This window comes from Crocuta crocuta, unplaced genomic scaffold (genome assembly GCF_008692635.1).
Source record: "Crocuta crocuta isolate KB4526 unplaced genomic scaffold, BGI_CrCroc_1.0 scaffold175, whole genome shotgun sequence".
In the NCBI taxonomy this organism is placed as follows: domain Eukaryota; kingdom Metazoa; phylum Chordata; class Mammalia; order Carnivora; family Hyaenidae; genus Crocuta; species Crocuta crocuta.
Window position 1 is genome coordinate 3,722,386 of NW_027530988.1, and position 22,609 is coordinate 3,744,994.

Sequence of the window (22,609 nt, forward strand, 5' to 3'; positions counted from 1 at the left end):
ATTTTTTTTTTTTTTTTTTTTTTACAAATAGTTTATTGTCAAATTAGTTTCCACATAACACTCAGTCTGATCACTGATTTCTAAATGCCTCTCCAACTGGGGGCACCGAAATGCACATATACAAACAATGGCATTCCGAAGCCAAAATCGAGCTGTCCCAGACCAACTGACTTGCTTCCATCCGGAAACAGAAAGAGCAGTGCATGACACCCGCTCTCTGGGACTGCAGAAAGGAACAGAATAACACCTTTTGCAAATAAATATATATGGAGAAATAGGTGTATTTGTTTTTAAACAACTAGAAAGACCCTTTGTGTAACACCACATGTGAGAAACTTCCTTTAGAACCAAATGCTGGCAGGAATAAAAGTGTCCCTAAGAAATGGGGGAAGTGCTTTCCTTTCTAAAAAGAAGTACTACATAACAAGGAAGACAAAGGAGAAGGCACAATCTCATTTCCAATGACTTCTAACACCTAACACCTATTTGTGTTTACCTATGTATCTAAAAGTTTTCATTTCCAGGAGGAGGCTGAAGCCTCAACATTTTTTTAAAAACAGTTTATTTATTGAGAGAGAGACATACATAGCATAAGCATGGGAGGGGCAGAGAGAGGGGGAGACACAGAATCCGAAGCAGGCTCCAGGCTCCAAGCTGTCAGCACAGAGCCTGACGCGGGGCTTGAACTCATGAACAGCGAAATCATGACCTGAGCCACCCAGATGCCCCTCAATATTTCTAACAGGCCCCTCTTCCTCCCATCACACACCAGAGGTCAATAAAAACAGCGGTGGCCACCATTTGCCCTACTGAGCTTTCACTATGTACAAGGCAGCGCAATGAGTAAAGTTTTCATTGGTCCTCATGTTAATAATAGATCCTACCTTATGGGGTTATCAACCCATTTTACACATAAGAAACTAGATCCTTCAGGAAAGATCCCAGAGCTTTTAAGAAGGAAAGTCAAATGACTCTGATTTCATCTCTTACCAATTACTTGGTTTCTACTCTGATAAAAGTGGCACAGCTCATTCTCACACCTCATACTCCCATCCCCTACTAGACACCATTTCAGTAAGCATGTGGCAGAAACAACTCTCTTGGCCACACCTAAACCCTTTCCCATGTGTCTCATCTAAAAATGCATTCCCTCTCTATCCCCCTTTCCTTGCCTCCCTCTATCTCCCCCTTCGAAGAAGTTCTCCTTGAATGTACCCCACCCACCCATCCATCCATCCGCCTATCCGTCCCCTTTAGGGCACCTGTCGTATACCAGGCAATGAAGACACAGAATGTCTAAGTCGCAGTCCTATCCCTCATGCAAGCAAAGAATCATACCTGAGCATAAGTTACAGGCACAGGAGCAGCACAGATCATTTCTGCCTCAGGGTACAAGTTCAGTGGTCACAGAAGGCTTCAAGGAGTAACCTTGACTGGGTCTGAAGACTGATTGCAAAGGTATAAGACAGACAGGGAAGAGAATGGCATTTTAGGGCCAAAAGAGTGGAAATGAATGATGCTACCAGGGTGCTTCACGTCCTTCAGAACAATGTTGAAGACAATAGAGAGAGAAGCTGGGGAAGGATGGAGCTGGCCACAGAGAAGCAAAGGTCAACAAACCCCAGCCCCCAAAGTCTAGTCTTCTGTGCCTGTCTGACCACAGCACACGAGAGGGCATGCTGCCCTACCAGAAGGGGAAAAGGGAGGATGTGGGGCATCTAAATGGGCAAAAGAGGCCAAGGTGCTCATCAACTCACCAGGGCCTGGCCACCTCTTTCCAACACCCCTCTTGGCACCCTTCTTTTTACCATAGTCCTGTGGATTCTAAAAACTAGTCTCTTGCCTGTTCTGAGGCCAGTATCTGTCAATCTTGGCTCTAAGACCTTGAGTTAAGGACAAGACACTCTCCATCCTGAGGGGCGGCTCTAAGGGCAGCACAGGAAAAAAACCAAATGCTCACCGAGCTGCACAGGGGAACAGGAGAACTGACTTTAAACAGACAGCTTTTAAAGGGAAATAGCTAGATCATAGGTCACCAGTTACAGAGAGCTTCAATAGCCACCCAAACACCAGGGCACGATAAAAACTGACAGAGCTGTTGCGTTTTTATCAGCTCCTCCTGGGCCTTTAAAGCAGTAATCCCCATGCTTTCTGAAATTGCTATAGCTTGCCTGACTCATCTGATTCATGGGCTCCTATCGTCTCTTCAAAAGAAAGAACAAAATCCTGTTGCTATAAAACCTGTTCTTTATTTTTAATTAAGGTGGATTTAAACGAACTGTTGAGAATTTCCTGACACCCTATATGATAATTAGACACATCCTGATTTCCTGCACAAACTCAGAATAAAACAAACCACAAATCCCAAACTTCACCCCTCATAAAGACCAAGATGATAGAGAAAGGACAATACGTTTCTGCACAAATGCAATCTCCTCCAAGTGGAAATTTAGGCAGACCAGACATAAAATATTGGTACAATTCAAAATTATTTATTCATATATACAAATAATATTCCCAATTCAGTAAATATTTTTTATAGAGCTACACTTTTTTATATGAATTTTAGAACAAAACAAAATCATTGCTTGGTTCTCCCCTTGTACTGAGCCTATTAAGGTTTTAGTTACCACAAGCAAACAACCTCTCAGAAACAAAGACCTTAATGTGAAAGTTAGATTTTAAAATGAAGAATCTTAAAAATATTTTAAAGTCCTAGAGAATCACAATGAGCTGAGGAATCCAAAGATTGGAAGAAAGAGCCCTGGGTTTACTACTGATTCACAGAACAGTACAGCCTCAGTTTCCTCATCTCTAAAATGAAGTACATTGAGAGTTATGAGTGTGGAAGAAGGTTAAAAAAAAAAAAAGACAAAAGAGTTAATTAGATACCTTAGGCCTATTCCTGATTAAAACAACTTAATGAATTTTGATATACGCAGACTAGATCCTTTTTAGAAAGAGAAGAATTCCATTTCAACTAAAAGGTAAAAGCTTTAGAATCAAAGAACATAAAAATGGAAGACAGTAAAAGTGCTTCAATCATTTGAGCACAAATGTAAACTGCCATTTTTATGCAAATATCAGCTTATAAAATAAAAATGACTAAGTGGTACAAAATATTTTTGAAAGATGCCTATACAGATCTCCCAATTTTTTGTTTAGTTTTGTATGTCCCATTGCACAGGACAAAGATAACTGGGCACATGCTATGATTTCCCACCCTCTCTAGTTATTTAATTTTTTAATATTTGTTTATTTTTTAGAGAAAGAGAGCATGAGCAGAGGAGGGGCAGAGAGAGAAGTAGACACAGAATCCAAAGCAGGCTCCAGGCTGAGCTGTCAGCACAGAGCCCAATGCTGGGCTTGAACTCATGAACTGTGAGGTCATGAGCTGAGCCAAAATTGGGTGATTAACCAACAGAGCCATCCAGGTGCTCCATCTGGTTATTTTAAGAGAATAACATGTTTATCAGCAGCACGTGTAGGACAACAGACCAGCACAGTGGAGTAGAAATATCATAAGGTTACTCTTGGACCCCAAGAAAGAGCCTAAGAAATGCCCTGCTTCCAAATAAAGGACTAGAAGGATGATGGTATCATGGAGATCCAAGAGAAAGCAAAGAGTGAAAAATAGAGAATAAATACAGTAGTAAAGACAGAAGGAAACAAAGCAGCATTTCAGAGCATCTCACATGACAGAGAAATGACAGATAAGAAATAAAGAGGCTTGAAATATGAAACCTAGAAGACATTTGAGACAAATAAGAGACAAACAGACCAACTATAGGCAAACCATTTGAACAGGACCACCAACATAGTGAAAGTGTTCTGTTCTGTGAGGAGAAAGCGCTGTGGGAGCAGGGCTCCCAACGACCACCACCACTCCAGAAGCTCCTCTCTCCAGCCTTTGAGAAGCATGGTGGTGAGAAGCACCATCTTACACATATATACACTCAGGATCGAGATTAAGAAATCATTTGTCCTCGGGGCACCTGGGTGGCTCAGTCGGTTAAGTGTCAGACTCTTGGTTTTGGCTCAGGTCATGAGCTCACAGTTTGTAGGTTGGAGCCCCACACTGGGCTCTGTCCTGACAGCTTGGAGCCTGCTTGGGATTCTGTCTCTCTCCTTCATTCTCTCTCAAAATAAATAAGCTTTGAAAAACCCCACATTTGTCTTAGCACACTCTCCATCCTGGGGTTGGGACCTGCTTTGAGCATCCTAGAACCTGAACTCTGAAACAATCTCAATAAAAAAGAAACTAGGTCTATCCTTCGTTCATCCCTTCCTCAGCTGACTGACCAGTCAACAGTCACATCAACCAAAAACTCACCCACTGACTCACTACTTTTACAGAAGGATTGGGTGGAATAAGAAACACAGCTATTTACCTGTGCATGAGTGGCCACCCAAGAGAGAGACCTCATCTACCAAGAGTCAACCATCATCACAGTGGCCAGTGCGTTCTAAGCAACAGCACCCACTAGTGGTGAGGAGGAATACCAGAGGAAAGGAAGCACACATCAGCAGATGCCTTTAGTTAACGTAAAACTGCACATGTCACAAAGTTAAGAATAACCGTCTCAGCCACCCCCGGTGGGCTGGTGGTTCCTGAAAACTGAAGTCATAGCTCTACATGGCTAAATGGCTTTGGAGTTCTACTCCAGCTATGGAACTTTTCTCTTGCCCCAACCATACTAAGTGGTACACTAACTGTGGCTTCTCCCCATGCACACATGCCATAGTTCTGAAGAAATCTCTCCTCCTCTGATAATGCAGTAAACAAAAGCTAACTGAGTATACAAACAGGTAACACTGTGAGGATTCAAAATTAAATTGGAAAAAGATCTTGCTATGGGGGTGCCTGTATGGCTCAGTTGGTTAAATGTTTCGGCTCTTGGTTTTGGCTCTGGTCAAGATATCATGGTTCGTGAGTTTGAGCCCCGAGTTGGGCTCGGAGCCTGTTTGGGGTTCTCTGTCTCTCTCTCTCTCTGCCCCTTCCCTGTTCATGATCTCTCTCTCTCTCTCTCAAAAATAAACAAATAAACTTAAAAAAAAAAAAAAGGAAAAGATCCTGCCATCAAATAGTCTAGAGTCTGCTTAAGGAGACATGGCAATGTCTTTAGAATGATATCCCATCATGTAACCATGCAATCTAGAAACCAAGGAGTAGTCTCTGAGGCCTGCCTTTTTCTCACTCAGTGCTTGCAACCCATCACCATATCTAGTCATATCACCTCTATTTCTCCAATTATCCACCCAGTTCTTTCCATCTTTACCTCCCTGGTCCGGTGATCACCATTTCTTCCTAAACGACTACAAAAACTTCTAAACTGGTCTACCCACATCTCCTTGTGGACCCCTACAGTCCTTTCATCCATCCTCTTTGCTGCAACCAAAGTGATATCTTGTCACTCTGATCACTTCAAACCCATGCTCAGAAACCCTTGTGTCTCTTGGGAAGAGACTCTGTCTCACACTCCTTATTCTCCATTCCCAGCCTCAGGGGCCTTCTGTCTGTCACTCATACCATGGTCCCTTCCACCAGAGGGGCTTTGCACATCCCGTCACCTCAGTAACACCACCGCCTGCCTCTTTAACTCCTATTCATCCTTCAGCTCTCAGCTCAGCACCCCTCCTTAGGAAAGCCACCCAAATTTCCTTGACCGGGGCCAGGTCCCCTCAAACACATACCTTTCCCCTAGAACACTTAGGGCAGCTATTAGTGAACACTTCATGTAGTTCTTTTTGTATACTGTTTCTTTATGAATTCTTTTTTTTTTTTAATGTTTTATTTATTTCTGAGAGAGAGAGAGAGAGAGAGACAGTGTGAGCAAGGGAGGGTCAGAGAGAGAGGGAGATACAGAATCCGAAACAGGCTCCAGACTCTGAGCTAGCTGTCAGCACAGAGCCCAATGCGGGGCTCAAACCCACAAACCGCAGGATCATGACCTGAGCCGAAGTCGGATGTTTAACCGACTGAACCACCCAGGTGCCCCTGTTACTTTAAAAAAAAATTTTTTTTTTTTATGAAAGCAGAAGCTATGTCTGTTTTTTGTAGGCACTTTCGGTGAATGAAAAGACAGAGATAAGATCAATACAAAGCAAAATGGAAAAAGTGCCCTGAGAAAGAAACAGACAAATGACTCCTACTGGATTTAAACCAGACCTCTCACCTTTTACAAGAGTTTCTCCCTGGGTATTTCTCAAGGTCTCTTCACCCCAATGCAGTGCTGTGTCCGTCCATGTGAGGAAGGCAAGGGGGACTATCATATCTTTTTCTCTCCCTCATTCTCCCAAGTGTAGAGATGAAGTAAGTAAGGAAAGAAGTCAGGTTCTACATAGGAGAGTGGCCCCATATATGTCTGCCTTCAATGAAGGCAGGGCTAGGAGATAATACCCACAAACCTATTGAAATCATTGTTCTGGGTAAAACTGCTCCTCAGAACCGCTAACAAACACATCATCTCTGTGGAAGCCTTTCCAGGATGTAGGTCGGCCCCCTTACATGAAGCTAAAGATCAGCACCCCCCTCCTTGAAATGGCAATGGAAATCTGTCTCCCTCTTCAACAACCCATTTCTTCTCAAAATCTGCTGCAGTTAATTTCCCTTTCACTCACCTAAACTAAGCGTATTTAAAAGGCAGGAGCTGTCCACGTCGATATACCTCCTATTAAGAAACGTCCGATCTTCCCTCTTCCACTACCCGGTGTCTCAGGAGCAGCCCTGGGTTCCGTCCAGTCACTCCAGTCGCTCACTGTCTCAGTGTGGTGCTCAGGGGCCTGACCCAGGCTCACACTGAGGGGCCGTGGAGCCCAGCACCAAGGAACTACAGCCCTCGTTGCTGTAAAATGGGGCGAACGACGGCACCTGACAGAGTTGGAAGACTCCAGGAAACATTTTTTTGAAGATGTAACTGGCTTTATTAAACAGCTCATGAATTGGGTAGCATACCATCTAGAGAGAAGAGGGGCATTCCTCCACAAACATTCCTAGCACAGTGCCTGACACACAAGTGTGTGGTGATTAACGGGTAGTGTGATTAATACGTTGAACCCTCAGGTATTCACCAAATGACCGCCTTATTCCCAAACGATAGTTATTTAAATACAAAAACAAAACAAAACAACAACAACAAAAAACAGAAAAAAACAAGGGGCGCCTGGGTGCCTCAGTCAGTTAAGCGGCCAACTTCGGCTCAGGTCATGATCTCGAGGTTCGTGAGTTTGAGTCCTGTATCGGGCTCTGTGCTGACAGCTCAGAGCCTGGAGCCTGCTTTGGATTCTGTGTCTCCCTCTCTCTCTGCCCCTCCCTTGCTCTTGCTCTCTCCCTCAAAATTAAATAAACACTAAAAAAATTTTTTAAATAAAACCCAAAAAACCAAACCAAACAAAAATAATACAAAACAAACACAACAAAGCAAAAAACTCTGTAGAAAACTTCTCAGGGAAAAAGAACTTTGGACACCTGTACCTGTAAGATAACACAGTGACCTGTAAGGAGACGGTGTTTACTGTAGCTCTGCCAGAGACGACAGTGGGACCGTGACCTATATTCTAGGTACACATCCAGGAACTAGTCATTAGTCACACCCACTCAAAAAATAAGGATGTGGGTGGTTCTCTGCCCCCCTCCCATGCCCCCATCACAATGTATATCTTGTGTTTACTCAGTGTCCTGTAAAGCTCAAAACACAAAGCACTATTTATAAGCTTCTTTCTCTTGGCAGGAGGTAAGTTCAGACATTCACCAGCCAAGTCCAAATCCTAGATGTGCAAACTGCACACGTGCACGGATAATGCAATCTGCTAGGAAAACAGGTGAGGCGGCCCCAGCAGGTGTTCAGTCGCTGGGGACAACTGCTCCTTAGTAACACCCGGCTCTTCGCGCCTGCCCTGGAATCCTCTACAGGAATTAAACGTGGTAGGAAAATGAATATCTTAGCCTGGAAGGTTTTTCATTAAAACGTCCTCGCATTTTTTCCCCCTCGGGCACCTCATTTTATCCAGGGAAAAACTGCGTGGATACGAATGAAATGCACTTCTCACCTGCAGAGGAAAGGAATCTGTTATCTGGTTACCCATCACTCAGGACTTTGTCCTACAAACCGAGGCTGTGCAGGATATAGGTGCTAAGTATAAAGAAACTACCACACAAAGAAACCAGTCTACTGTGCCATCTCAAGAGAAGTCCAGAGGCTTCTCTGGCGCTGCTCTGAGGCAGAAAAATCAGTTGTAGTTTCTGCTTTCTCTGTACTCAGTTTTTAGACAACATTCCCAGTCTCTGTGGAAGACAGCCAGCTTGCTGGGGTGTGTGAGTCAGAAAGGGTGAGATCAAGCCTCTGGGAGGGTCAAGTGTGTTTCATGGCTCTGCTAGGACCTTCCCATCTCAGGGGCGGCTGGATGCCCGAGGGTCTATCTGAATCAGTCTGCCCAGCATATTCTTCCAGGGATAATTTCTCAAAGTCTGTACCACACACCAAAGGCATTAACCCACTCGGTTTCAGGGAGAACTAACGGATAACGTTCTTTTAAGATCGAGAATGAATGATTATTAAAGAGCTCAGCAACATGCTGCATCTATTGTTCAGATTTTATACAAGTACCTATCCAGAAAAAGATTATATTCTATGCAGAAGAGAGTTCTCAACAGTGACAACATTCATCACCATGTCTTAAGAGCATTTCCTGGGTGGCTGCTTGCCGGTCAGGAAGAAGGAAAAGCAGGCAGAGTAAGGTGTACCGGTGAGGCTACGAGTCCTGGCAGGATGCTGAGAGGCCTGAAGCTGCTCCCGGAACAGACAGGCCGCAGGCATTGTGTTTGGGAGGGACAAGCAACCTGAAGCCTGACTGACTTCTGTCCCCTCAAAGCCCCAGGGGGCAGCTCCTGGGGGGTCTATAACACACCTTCACCAGCAACACATGTTTTTCTGGCTCTAACATTTTGAAACGCCTTCAACACTTTGTCAGAGGGGAAGCAGGGTGGGAAAAAGCAAAGCTAGTGGCCCTCAGGTAAGCTGGAGCTGGGCTGGACTCCCAAATCATGTTCTCCCTTTCTTTCTAAATCTCTGACTTTCCATCTCTAACAACATTAAGTAGCTCACAGGTTACTGTAAAGATGAGAAGAGATCAGGAGAGTATGGTAGTGCAGGGCTCTCTCCTCCCCACTAAATCTTCCCTCTTCACTCAAGCAGGGAAGTTCCTCCCTTGCAGGCAAGCCTCATAAATAAGGTTTTGTTTTTAAGCCACCCATTGAAGCACCCTCCTTATTCACTAGATTGGGTTCTGGGAGGTCTTCTGCTCTTTCCCCAAATCAAATACAGGCTCAAAGGGCATTTTTTAAAGTTTTTTTTTTTTTTTAATTTTTTAAAGTTTATTTATTTATGAGAGAGAGAGAGAGAGCATGAATAGGGGAGGGGCAGAGAGAGAGAGGGAGACAAAGATCTGAAGGACAGAGCCCGATGCAGAGCCCTATGCAGGGTTCGAGCTCACCAACCATGAGATCATGACCTGAACCGAAGTCAGACGCCCAACTGACTGAGCCACCCAGGCACCCCTCAAAGGTCATTTTTAAAACCAACTGAAAATATCCAAAACAACGTCCTCAAAGCAATTCCAGAAATGTTTTCAGCAATACCTTTGGAGTAGGTCTACAATCATCCCAAGTGGCTTCCATAAAAGGCAAATTCATCTGGAGGTTAAGTGCTTTTAGCCTTTCAGGTGGCCTCACAATGTCACAATTGCCATGAGCCAAACCCCCCTGGGACTCTACAGCTTTTCAGCAGGTTCCCTGCTAAGGTTTCATGCCTCTTCATGTCCTTGCCCACTCTGTCCAGCTGTGACTCCCTCAGTGGGGACTCTCCAGAAATTTTATTTCAGAATACAATCAGACAGCACTGACAGGTGATTTCAAGAACTTTTCACAGATATATCTATGGAAGCTCACTTTGTTTTAAAAAGTAAAACAAACCACACGGTCGAAACATAGGCAAAAGTTCTGAATGGGCACTTCACAAAAGAGGATATCCAAACACCAATGTACACATGCAAAGACACCAAGCTTCACAAGGTGATAAGGGGTATATGAATTTAAAATTTTTTAATGTTTATTTTTGAGAGAGAGAGGCAAAGTGCAAGTCGGGGAAGGTCAGAGAAAGAGGGAGAACACAGAATCAGAAGCAGGCTCCAGGCTCTGAGCTGTTAGCAGAGAGCCCGACCTGGGGCTCAAACTAATGAACTGTGAGGTCATGACCTGAGCCAAACTAGGACGCTTAACTGACAGAGCCACCCAGGTGCCCTAGGGATATATGAATTTAAACCATAAGAAGAGACCCCTTACACAAACATGTGAAGAGCTAAAATTAAAATGACTTATAAACTCAGTACTGGCAAGAAAACAGAAGGGAGACTCTTCATTCACACCAGATGGGACTATAAGTTGAATGGCGTACTGGAAAACTGCCTGGCTGTAGCTCCTAAAGCTAAACACGCTCATATCATAGGGCCTGGCAATCATACCCACACCCACACTCCAGATATACATACCTATGTGCACCAAAGATATATACCCATGAATGTCCACAGGAGCATGATTCATAACAGCCCCCAAATGGGAAACCTCTCAAATGTCCATAACTAGTAATTGTGGTATATTAATATGACAGATTACAATCCAGCTTATGCTACATGAGCAATACGGCTGCACCTCACAATACTGAGAGAAAGAAGGCAGACACAAAAGAATACAAAAGAATGACTGTATTCATATAAAACTTAGAAAGAGGCAAAAGGGACCCGTAGTACTAGAAGTCAGGACAGTGTTTACCATGGAGGTGGAGGGAACCATCCGGCACAAGGCGAGATTCTGGGCTGCTAGCGGCTCTCCCTTTCCTGACCTGTGCTAAGACGTATTCGTGGAGTGGAAATTCCCTTAACGGTACCCATGTAATTAGCACTTGTTTCTGTGTGTATGTTAAACTTAAAAAAAAAAAAAATGTTTTTTTAAAGCAAACCCATCTATCTGCCTTCTCCTGTGCAAAGCCAAACAGGGCAAACCAATTCAACTGTCCCTTCGCATAAATGTAAGCACTCAGGCCTAGTGTGACCAGCAAGAGGCACCGGGTCGTGCTCCCAGCTGACCCGGGTGCGCCTGTGCCTCGGAGGAAGCTGGACTCTGAGGGTCTCGCTGCTCTCATCCAGAGAAAGCAGCTGGGTGACTCCGTATCTCAGATACCATCTCGTGAAGGCGTTTAGTGGACCATAAACGGGCAGGACATGAGCACATATGCAGCGGATGCAGTGGGAGGGCGGGCGAAACTGAGGAGAGTTAGGGAGATTCTGAGGAGCCCTGGGGGGTTACTTTCAAGACTCTTTGGGGCCAGTAGCATAGGTTCCCTGCGATATTTCCACGCTCGCATGAGTTATTACACTTTCCATTTCTCACCTGTATTACGAGCTGCTCTGTCATGAGCTTTCCATCTTAAGCACAGCACTTTTCGCTCGCTTTTGGAAAGGATACACACTCTTCAGCTGCAAAGCAGGTGAATATACAACAGTACCTACCTCTTGGGGTCGTGCAGACAAAAGCAACCAGTATCTGTGAAGCGCTTAGAACCATGTACTATGTTAGCACCTCATAACCTCTAGGGGAATATTAAATACTAAAAATAATACACCGACAGAAAAACGAATGGACTAGACAGTGGAGGGGAATCCCAGGAGAAAGCAGCTGTCCAGCTCAGTATGTTTTGATTGATTCTCTCCTATATATGCCAGACGTGCTAGGCCTCGGGGACATGAAATGAAGATCCCAGCCTGTGGAGGAACTCATAGTCCAGTGGGACTTGAGAACAAGGGCTGCTCCTAAACAAGGGGTCTGAGTTCAGAATTCCCTGTCCCATTTTTATAAATCAGCTACTAGAGACAACAGTGACTGTGTGGTAGGCAATGTGGATGAATTTGGAAATATGCCCATTTCATGAGCATTGAGCTCTTTTTATAAGCACTAAATTTTTACCTTTAGGGTAGTTTTTTTTTTTAAATAACTATTGTTATACAGTAGTTGCATAAGGATTTAATTTTAAAAGGCCTTAACTTCAAGAACACCTGGCTTTATATACCTAGCTTCCTTATTGTGACTTAATGATAGGATAGATTAAATTCTTCCAGAATAATATTAACTTCTCAACCACTAGATACTGCCAGCTTTCACCTGAGACTGCGTGAAGCAACATATTGCCAGGCGGTCTAAAAACACAGAGCCCGCTGATGCATAACCTCTCTGACCAAGCTCTCTTACCAACAGCGGTCAGAAGAGGCGACCAGATTAGAGCACACATATTCAACTCGTCTCAGAAATCAGATATCTCCCACTTTGAGTGACACCCCACCTCCACCTTTCGGAAGGGCAGTAAGTGCCAGTGGAAACCTAGTGTATTAGGCTGCAGCCTGAATGCCTTATCTTTCATGATTTGATATTGACATGACATCAGGTTAAATGCTCAGCCCTCGTGCTCTAACAAAGCGAATGATCTCGTTTTCTTCAAAATAAGGCATGAAATATCCACACGTGGCAATCCACAAAACAGCCAAACAAGACAGTAAAACAGGGCCTCTTAGGGTGAAATTACCATTTTCAGGAAAGCAATGAATTTCAGGCTGCGAAGCCTTGGAAACTAGTTTGATTTACTGCACTTGGGGTTTTGGTAAAACCTTAGGAACTGTTGTGTGAATTTTTTCCCTTTAGAAAGTGAAAAGGATCTGTCAATTTAATTGAACTGTAAACACATTCTCTTATTTCCTCTCACATCAAATGATGATAAAGAAGATAGAAACAGAAGTTAACAAACCACAAGTCACCTTGTGTAACCCTATGCGGACGCCATTACCTAAGCCAGCACTGGGGAGTGACAGGGCATACTTCACGGAGGTGTGTCCTCTTAGAGCTGAGAATGCCCTTCTAGGCACTGTTCATGCCAGCCCCAAAAGCCAGCCTGGTGAGCCAGGCCAGCAGGGGGCTATTATCGGTCCCCAATAACACAGAGGAAACTTAGGCCCAGTGAGGACAAGTAATACAGGCTCCAGGTAGGAAAACTACAGCCAGTGCCAAGATTAGTTCCCAATTCTTCCTCCTCGGTTGTTACCCATCAGTCTAATTCAATCCAACCTTCCCAAGAGTTAATAGATTCATGGAAGGCAAATTAATGAAACACCTAGATTTTCTCAAGTCAATGAAGTAAATATTTTCACCTTCATCCCCAGAAACTTTCACTCATGCTGCTCACGAGGCTCTGTGGTTTACATTTTAGCTCCACTTCCTCTTGTTTGCATGAGATAAACGTCAGTAAGTGACGGGGAAAGACAGCTAGACAAGGAAGGGCAGAGACTACCATACTAAGGAATAGGAGCACCAACTGAGCAGTTGAGAGATGATCTTCTGGTCAAAAAGAAACCAACTCCTTGAAAGCTGAGTAAAGGCCCGATACCTTGACTAAACGGTATCCAGACTCAGCACAGTGACTTTACCAAAGCTATGCTCATTTGAAAACAAATAAGCAAATTTATGTTGCCCCAAGGACTAGGATTCATACCCCGTCCCCTACATCCTCCCTCCACTCCATCCACACAAATCAAACACCTCTATGAAGCCCTTGGCTTTCTTTCATATATATTTTCCCCTTAGTCTTAACCATGGAATTCTCAGCCCTTGAGGAAAGGAAAAGGCAAATATGCCCTGGGTTTTACTCTGACCAGACAGATAAGAAACCTGTGGCTCAAATTATGGAAAGAGTCCATGGGGTGCCTGGGTGGCTCAGTCAGTTAAGCATCCAACTTCAGTTCAGGTCATGACCTCACAGTTCCTGAGTTCAAGCCCAGCATTGGGCTCTGTGCTGGCAGCTTAGAGCCTGGAGCCTGCTTCGGATTCTGTGTCTCCCTCTCTCTCTGCCCATCCCCTGCTCACACTCTGTCTCTCTCTCTCAAAACTAAATAAACATTAAAAAAAAAAAAAGGAAGAAAGAGTCCAAATGTCCATCAACCGATGAACGGATAAAGAAAATATATATATATGTATATATGTATGTGTGTATATATGTGTATATGCATGTATGTACACACAATGGAATACTACTTGGAAATGAAAAGGAATGAAATCTTGCCATTTGCAACAAAGTGGTTGGAACTTGAGTGTACTATGCTAAGCAAAATAAATCAGAGAAAGATATCATATGATCACTAATATGTGGAATTTGAGAAACTCAACAGATGAACATGGGGAAGGGAAGCAAAAATAAGATAAAAACAAGAGAGGAAAGAAACCATAAGAGACTCTTACGTACAGAGAATAAACTGAGAGTTGCTGGAGTAGGGGTATGTGGGGGGGGGGCTTGTTAAATGAGTGATGGTTATTAAAGAGGGCATTTTTGGGGATGGGCAGTGGGTGTCATATGTAAGAGAGAAATCACTGGGTTCTACTCCTGAAGCCAAGACTACACTATACATTAACTTGAATACAAATTTTAAAAAATAATAATAAAGAAAGTTGTGGATCAGATGTTACATACCTTGCCCAAGTCCCCTGAGCAGATTGGTGGCTCTGCCACACCTCTCGTCCAGTTCTGTCCGAGTACAAAGCCATCTGCTCCACACTGCATCAGCTTCTACTCCAAGTAGAAGTGGTCCAGCAGCAAGCACATCAATGGGGGCTTGTTAAAAACTGTGGGACCTCAAGCCCCAACTCAGGCCTCTGGATCAAATTCGGCACTTTAAGAAGATCCCCAGTGCTGCTGCTTGGGAGTCTGGGAAGCCCAGCTAACGTCACGCTGCTACAGAGAGAAGAAACCTCTCTATCGAGACGGTATTAAAAACTCATTTAGTGTCCATCAATTGAGAATGGTTCAAGAAGATGTGGTTTATATATACAATGGAATACTACATGGCAATGAGAAAGAATGAAATCTGGCCATGTGTAGCCACATGGATGGAACTCGAGGGTGTTAAGCTAAGTGAAATAAGTCAGGCAGAGAAGGACAGATACCATATGTTTTCACTCATATGTGGATCAGGAGAAACTTAACAGAAGATCATGGGGGTAAGGAGAGGGAGGGAGGCTAACCATAAGAGACTTTTAAATACTGAGAACAAACTGAGGGCTGATGGGGGTGGGGGAGAGGGGAAAGTGGGTGATGGGCATTGCGGAGGGCACTTGTTGGGATGAGCACTGGGTGTTGTATGGAAACCAACTTGACAATAAACTATATTTAAAAAAAAAAAAAGAATTGACTACATTTCCACATCTATCTTTCAATAAATAAATAAATAAATAAGTAAAAATAAAAACTCACTATTATGACTTTTGGGTCCAAATACATTTGATGCTGGCTTGATGCCAAGCCTCAACCCTGCTTAAATACAGAGATTGTTTTTTTAAAGGGAAGTCTTACAGAGCTCCACAGACAAACTGCAAGATGACACTACAGCACCCACCACAACCAAATCTTAAGGGAGAAATTGAACATAAGCTGCCAAGTCAGCACAACATATGACTCTTGGGTGGTTCGCAACCAGGAAGCCTAAGTACGGAATTTGCCTCCAGAGGGAAGTCCAGAAACATTCTCCAACCTGAAGATCACAAGGCATCTGCCACCAAAACTGTGCCACTGACTGGGAAGCAAGTTGGAACAAAACCCTCTTAATTCAGGGAAAGGACCTTTGGATCAAAGGGCAACAGGAAAACCCTAGAAGACCCAAAGACAAGCAAGGACAAAGGAGTTATCTAGATTATTTTTCCTCACAAAAGACAGTCTGGCCTGAAATGAATACCTGATTCCTAGATCTCTTCACCACTCTTTTTCTCTTTTTGCTCCAGCCAGGAGCCTTCTTGCTATTCTTTTTTATTGTGATAGAAGTCACACACCATAAAATTAACTCTTTTAGAATGTACAATTCAACAGTTGTTAGAGTACTCACAAAGTTGTGTAATCATCACCGTTCTCTAGTTCCAGAACATTTTCATCACCCCAAAAAGAAGCCTATACCCATCAATAGTTACTCCCCTCCCCCCTCCCCCAGCTCCTGGCAACTACCAATGTACCTTCTGACACTACAGATTTGCATTCTGGACATTTCATATAAATGGAATCATATAGCATGTAGCCTCTTGTGTCTGGCCTCTTTCATAAAGCATTTTTTTAACACAATTTATTGTCAAATTGGCTTCCATATAACACTCAGTGCTCATCCAACAAGTGCCCTCTGCAATGCCCATCACCTCCTTTCCCCTCTCCCCCACCTCTCATCAACCCTCAGTTTGCTCTCTGTATTTGAGAGTCTCTTATGGTTTGCCTCCCTCCCTTTCTGTTTGTTAACTATTTTCCCCCCTTCCCTTCCCACATGGTCTTCTGTTAAAAAGATATGTTAATCTTCTTCAAGATTCACATATGACTGAAAACATATGATATTTGTCTTTCTCTGACTTATTTCACTCAGAATAATACCCTCCAGTTCCATCCACGTTGCTGCAAATGGCATGATTTTATTCTTTCTCATATAGCAGGTTTTCAAGATTCATCCATGTAGCATGAATCAAACTTCATTGTTTTTCATGGCTGAACAATATTCCATTGTATAGATATACCACATTTTGTTTATCCATTCATCCGCTGATGGACATCTGGGTTGTTTCCATTTGGGGGTTATTATGAGTAATGCTATTGTGTACATCTGTATACAAATGTTTGTGTGAACATGTTTTCTGTTCTCTTGGAGATACATCTAGGAGTAAAACTGGCCATGAGGTACCTCTGAGTCTAACATTTTGAGTAACCGCCTGTTTTCCAAAGCGGCTGTGCTATTTTACATTCCCAACACCAATGTAACATAGGAAAGTTCCGATTTTTCCAGACCCTCACCGGCAGTTGTTATTATAGGTCTTTCTGATCATAGCCATCTGATGGGTGTGAGGTGATATCTCATTGTGGTTTTGATGTGTTTTCCCAATGACTAAATGGCATTGAACATCTTTTCATCTGCTTACTGCCCATCTGTGTATCTTCTTTGAAGAACTGTCTATTTGAAGCCATTGTCCATTTTTAAATTGGGTTGCCTTTTTATTGTTGACCTGTAAGAGTTCTTTCCTTGTGCTATTTTCTGAAACTCCAGTCACAACCCCCCTTCTTGGAAAGCTCATCTCCCAAATACCTAAGACTCTCCAGCTGGACTTCCCTCTGTACTTGGACCAACTTTCTCCTAACAGCCTAGAAACACCTTCTCTCTTGATATCCCACATACTCTTCCTTGTTTTCAACCTGAGTATGATGCCTCCCCTCCTCTTTATCTACCAGCAGCTCATCCATGGTCACCAGAACTCACAGCTACTTCGGTGAATTAACAGAATTAAGAAATAACAGGTTCTCACCATCACATTACGCCACCAAACTAAAACGCCCTTTCCCTCTCTACAGTCTATCCCCTCCATGGAGATTTACTTAGCCACCACAACTTACAAAGCCTTCTCTCCACCCCAAAATAAAAAAAACAGTAATCACCTATAGAACCATTAATCAACGAATATTCGTATTAATGAATGCCCCTACACTATTGGGATATACTCGGTGAAACCACCCCATCCATAGTCGATGTTAAATAACCTATCAGAATTGTGGGAATGTGCTAATTTGGTAATGGAATACTCAAAGATCCACACATAACCTCAAAAATGTGTTCTGGGAAGCATTTAATTGAATGAACACAATTGTTGGACTATTAACTCTAGGACTTCTGAGAGACTTTGATATGACGATGCACATGTTGAGAATCTCTAAGAGGGAAAAATAACAGGCAACACTTCCAAATTGATCTGCCCTTTTCAAGAGCACACCTATTAACGCCTCCCCGATAGCATTCTTCTGACAACATACTCTGGAAACTGCTGAGCTAATTCAATTGCTGCTTAATTCTATCAGTTGGACAGCACGGGGTAGAAACCGTATTTCCTACTGGCGGAAGGAGCCAAATGTGTTTTGTTTTAGGATGTCAATTGGAAGTCACTCTCTTTGCTTGTCAGTTTACAGAAAAAGAAAAAAGAAAACCATACATTAAAAGTGTTCATAATTCTGAAGACCCATCCAGGTTCTGAAATTGGAAAATGATGAATTGCGGAGGGTGGGGAGGGTGGGAAATGCCTCTTAGAATCGAGCTGGTGCTGTACAACTCGAGTTTTAGTCGAAGCAGGATCCCAGGGAGGTGGTGGGGAACAGCATTCCAGGAACGGGTTGGGACTCTCTATGACCCAGGGCCAACAGCCCCGAGGATCAAAGAGAAAGAAAGTATCACAATGAGGGTCTCACAGCAGACTTATCCAAGGGACTGAAGATACCAAGTGGTCCCGCACTAAGCAAAGTGAACGACGACGGTGGTAAGGAAAGAAACCTCCCCCGCACTGGGAAAAATCCTAGCAGTGAAAAGTAGGGGCAACACCCAAAATATAAACAACAAGTTATGGGAAAGAATTTGAAAATAGAACCTTTCCCTACTCATGTTAAGTAGGAGAAACCATTTAAATTAGCTAGTGAATCTTAAGAATTACAACCAGAAGGTGGTTTCTTCACTGAGGGCTGATTACCATCAGGAAGACGGGCATGGGCCTTGCGGTTTTATCTACTAAAACACTAAATGGTACACTTGAGTTTTTGAATAGGTTTCTGATTTTACTGATAGGTGTCTCTAGTGCTAATCATTTTAAAACTAAAACAAAGAACAAATGGGAAGCTAAGATAAAGCTCAATGGGCAGGCCGGCTTCCATCTGGCACGTCAACAAGAGAATGTGTTCAAGTGCTAACCTCCTCTTACACCGAATCATTTGGGTGCTACATGACCTTATTCCTTCTCTAGGATGGCATCTCTGGAGCCCTCCTGACTCACACAGGCAGGCTCCCTCCCAAGGCCTCTCTCACACAAAGCAGCTGAAGTTCAAGGCCACAACTAGTCCTGGTGAGCTCTCACCCTGACACCCTAGCTTGGGGGACAAGGAGAAGAGCTTCAGATTGGGCTGTGCCCAAACAGTGCTTATCAGTGAAAGGACACAGAGAGGCAGTGACACAGCACGGCTGCCGTGAAAGTTAGCCTTCCTCCCCCGCAGAGTAAGAGAGGATCTCGGTCACTGCCAACACCACCATTTGACAGAAGGAATGGAAGGCCTCTGCCAGGTCTGCCCACCACAGAACATCTGTCACGAAATATACTTCACCTGCTCCTGCCTCCTCGCCTGGGTACACTATCCATTCAGAAAAGGCACCACACTGCCAGTTTTATTTAAGCTCCCTTATAGCAATTCAACCTGTTCTCCAATCTTAAGATTCAAGCTGCCATAACTTTATGCAACTCCTCTGCACAAATGTCTGAGTAAAGGAATAGGGTAGTTGCCAGATTTATCAATATCAAGGTCACGGATCTCTGTCTACTCAAGAGTGACCTAGAAACCAGGGACTAAGTATTCTAAGTGTGAAAAGAAGGGGGAATCCTAACTTTTTTGTGTAAAATCCACTCATCTGAAGAGCAATCAGGGTGGAGGTGACGGGGAGAGCACTTGGGCGGCTCAATCCCTTAAGCTTCTGACTCTTGATTGTGGCTCAGGTCATGATCTCAGGGTTTGTGAGATTGAGCCCTGTGTAGGGATCTGTGCTGACAATGGAGAGCCTTCTTGGGATTCCCTCTCTCTTCCCTCCCTGTCCCTCCCCCATTCGTGCTTTCTCTCCCCCCCCAAAATAAATAAACTTAAAAAAAAAATGAAAAGCCATCAGAATTATTAAAACTGGAATGGTAAGTGGCACAGGTATTGGAATAAAAAATGCTTTAGGAAAGTTCCTAAAGTGCCCTATCTCTATATGTGAGGTATTAAAATAGTGGTATTTTAGAATAGACCTCACCTCTCTCTTATGGTCTCTTACCTGGTAAGTCAGTGATTCTATTAGCATGGTACCCAGACTGGTAGCATTGGCATCACCAGGAACTAGCTGGAGATGAAAATTATTGTGCCCCCTTCCTTCAATCCTAGACCTAGAGAAGCAGAGACTCTAAGCAGTGCAGCACAGCAATCTTTGTTGTGTGTGTGTATGTGTGTGTTTAAGTAATCTCTATACCCAATATGGGGCCCAAACTCACAACCCCAGGATCAAGAGTCTCACACTCCACTGGCTGAGCCAGTCAGGTGTCTCTAACAAGCCCTCCAGTTGACTGTGCTGCTCCTTCTTGAGAATTTCTGCCCCAGGACTAGGGCAGATGCAGCACGTGGGGGGAGGGGGAGGGGCTCAGGTGCCTGATGAAACCCTTATGAACTGAGAGGAAATCCCACCTGTTCCTGTCTGATGATTATTGGCTCTTAATCTCACAGACTGATCAAAGGTTGTGTCTTTAGTTCAAGGTCACTGTTAGAGGCCAAGTCAGAGCACCAGCCCAGGGTCTGCTGACTCATCAGCCTTACTTGTCAAATAGGGGTCTTGCTGACAAGCCAATCTGAGAGCCCAGGGCTCTGAACATTCATAAGGCAACCCTGGAGATCCCCAAATCTATACCATGCTGCTTCCCTCAGATAAATATGACTAGAGCCTCAACCTTAAAAATCAAGAGAGGTGGATTTTAGGGAAAAGTGAAAAGAAAAAAAAAGATAAGCAGCTATTTCCAAAGGTCTGAGCAATTAAACCTCTTGGTAAGGAGTGGGTAGAGGGGAGAAGACTTAGGTGTCCTGTCATAATTGAAAGAATTAGTTAATTCAGAAAAACTGAGTACAGAGCACGGCCACAATAAGACATGAATGTTGCTTCCAAGTTTTCTTATAACTTTCATTTCTATGATCTCATCCAAGTCTCACAACAACCCAGCAATGAAAGGAGATAAGGCCACTAGTGTCCCCATTAGACAGAAGAGGAAACTGAAGTTCAGGGTGGCTATTTGTCTATCAGCAACGTCATCAGCTGTAAAGCTAAAACTTGACCTCAGATCTGACTCTAGAGCCTGTGTACCCACACCCTGTGATTCCCACAGCTGGAAATCTGCCCCAAAGCAGATTAACCCCAAGGAAACAGCAAAGAAAAAACAAAACAAAAAAACGTGCAGCAGAAACGGTCAGCCCCTAAAACATGGCACTTGAGCAGTGTGTGGGTGCCCCTTTAAGAACTTAACACACAAACCCAACAGCCAAGGTGTTCAGCCAAAAAAAAAAAAAAAAAAAAAAGAGAGAGAGAGAGAGAGAGAGGCATATTTCTAGCCTGCATAATCATTTCTGGACCAATTCCCACTAGCAGCCTCTGAGGCGAACAGCGGCTCACTGCCTGGCTGAAGCTTCTCCACCACCACTCTCACCACACACCCCCCCCAGCCCCCCACCACCGGGGGTTATGACAGCGCAGCTCGGACTCGTGTGCGGGCAAAACCCCAAAACCCAAAACAAGAAGTGAAAAAAGTGGAGCCAGGAGAAAGCGGCAGCATCCTCCACACCCTGGCAATTTGCACAATGCCAGTTTCAGGGTCCTGGGGTGGCCTGCAAATGGATCATAGGTGCCCAAGGAATGAGGCGGACATCCTGGCCCTATTCTTTCCCACCCAGTCCCCAGGGAAGAATAATAAAGGAAAGAATTCGTTATGAAGTCCTGGGGCCAGAGCCAAAGGCAGATACTACCCAGGCACCCTCTTCTAAGGATCAGAATGTCAACTCAAACTCTCCACCTGGCCCTTCCCTTCAAGTCCTGTCCTCTACGAAGATGAACAGGGTGGGCTATTGGTGGCGTGAAGTAAACCTGAGGAAAGGCTGGAGGAAAAACTCTTACCAGCCACCTACCCTAGCCATGTTGCCCCATGTGTGTAGGGCTCGATTCCGGCGCGCGCTACCGGCGCGAACTCGGAGCCGGGAGCCCTTCGCCACGTCGGAGGGTGGGGAAGGGGTAGAGCCCGGCTAGAAGCCCTGGACAGGGCAGCCGTGCCGCCCAGACAGCCTACCTCAGTTTTGGCATGAATGGCTTTCCTAGAAGACGCCAGAGAAGCGAACATCGGGCGATTCGCAGATTTCAGCCAGGGGTGGAGTAACTCGGCCCAGGGGCGCAGCGACCCTCTCGGCTCCTCCACACTGGGGCCTCCGGGCGGCACCCCTCGGGACTCATCCTACCGCGGGGACAGTGCCGAAAGAAGGGCTCCATCCTCAACTTTCTCGGAAGAAACTGCTCCGCTCCGCAGCTAGCCCAAACCTCCCCGCACACCGGGTCTCAGGTTTCCCTGGGGGGAAAACCAGGGACTGAGTCCCTCTGTGCGCGCACAAAGCAGCTGCGCCGGGGCGCGTAGCCCCCTCTCCTGCCGCCCGCCAACTTGAAAGCATCTCGGGCGCCTGCCTACTCCTCCGTGCCCGCAGCGGGGTCGCTTGCCCTGGCCGCCCGCATCGGACCGAGCTCCGGACGCCCTGACCGCCGCGGCTGCAGCAGCCGCATCTCCCCTCCACCACCCTCGCCCGCCCCCCGCCCCGGCCCTACCTTGCAGCCGGGCTCGAGCCCGGGCAGTGCCAGCGAGTGGCACGCGTCCCAGCCGGCAAGGCTCCTCCCCGGGGGCTGCCCCGCGCGGGGCTGCGGG

General features: G+C 44.8%; 1 protein-coding gene across 1 annotated transcript in view; it reads right to left on the reverse strand.

Annotated features, from left to right (window-relative positions):
* STXBP6 (syntaxin binding protein 6) overlaps window positions 1–22,603 on the reverse strand; it is a 247,554-nt gene extending 224,951 nt beyond the window's left edge. Inside the window, exon 1 of the mRNA XM_077770494.1 lies at window positions 22,513–22,603. The gene's annotated coding sequence lies outside the window, so the exon portion shown is untranslated. The remainder of the gene's footprint in view (window positions 1–22,512) is intronic.
* Window positions 22,604–22,609: the final 6 nt, after the last annotated feature.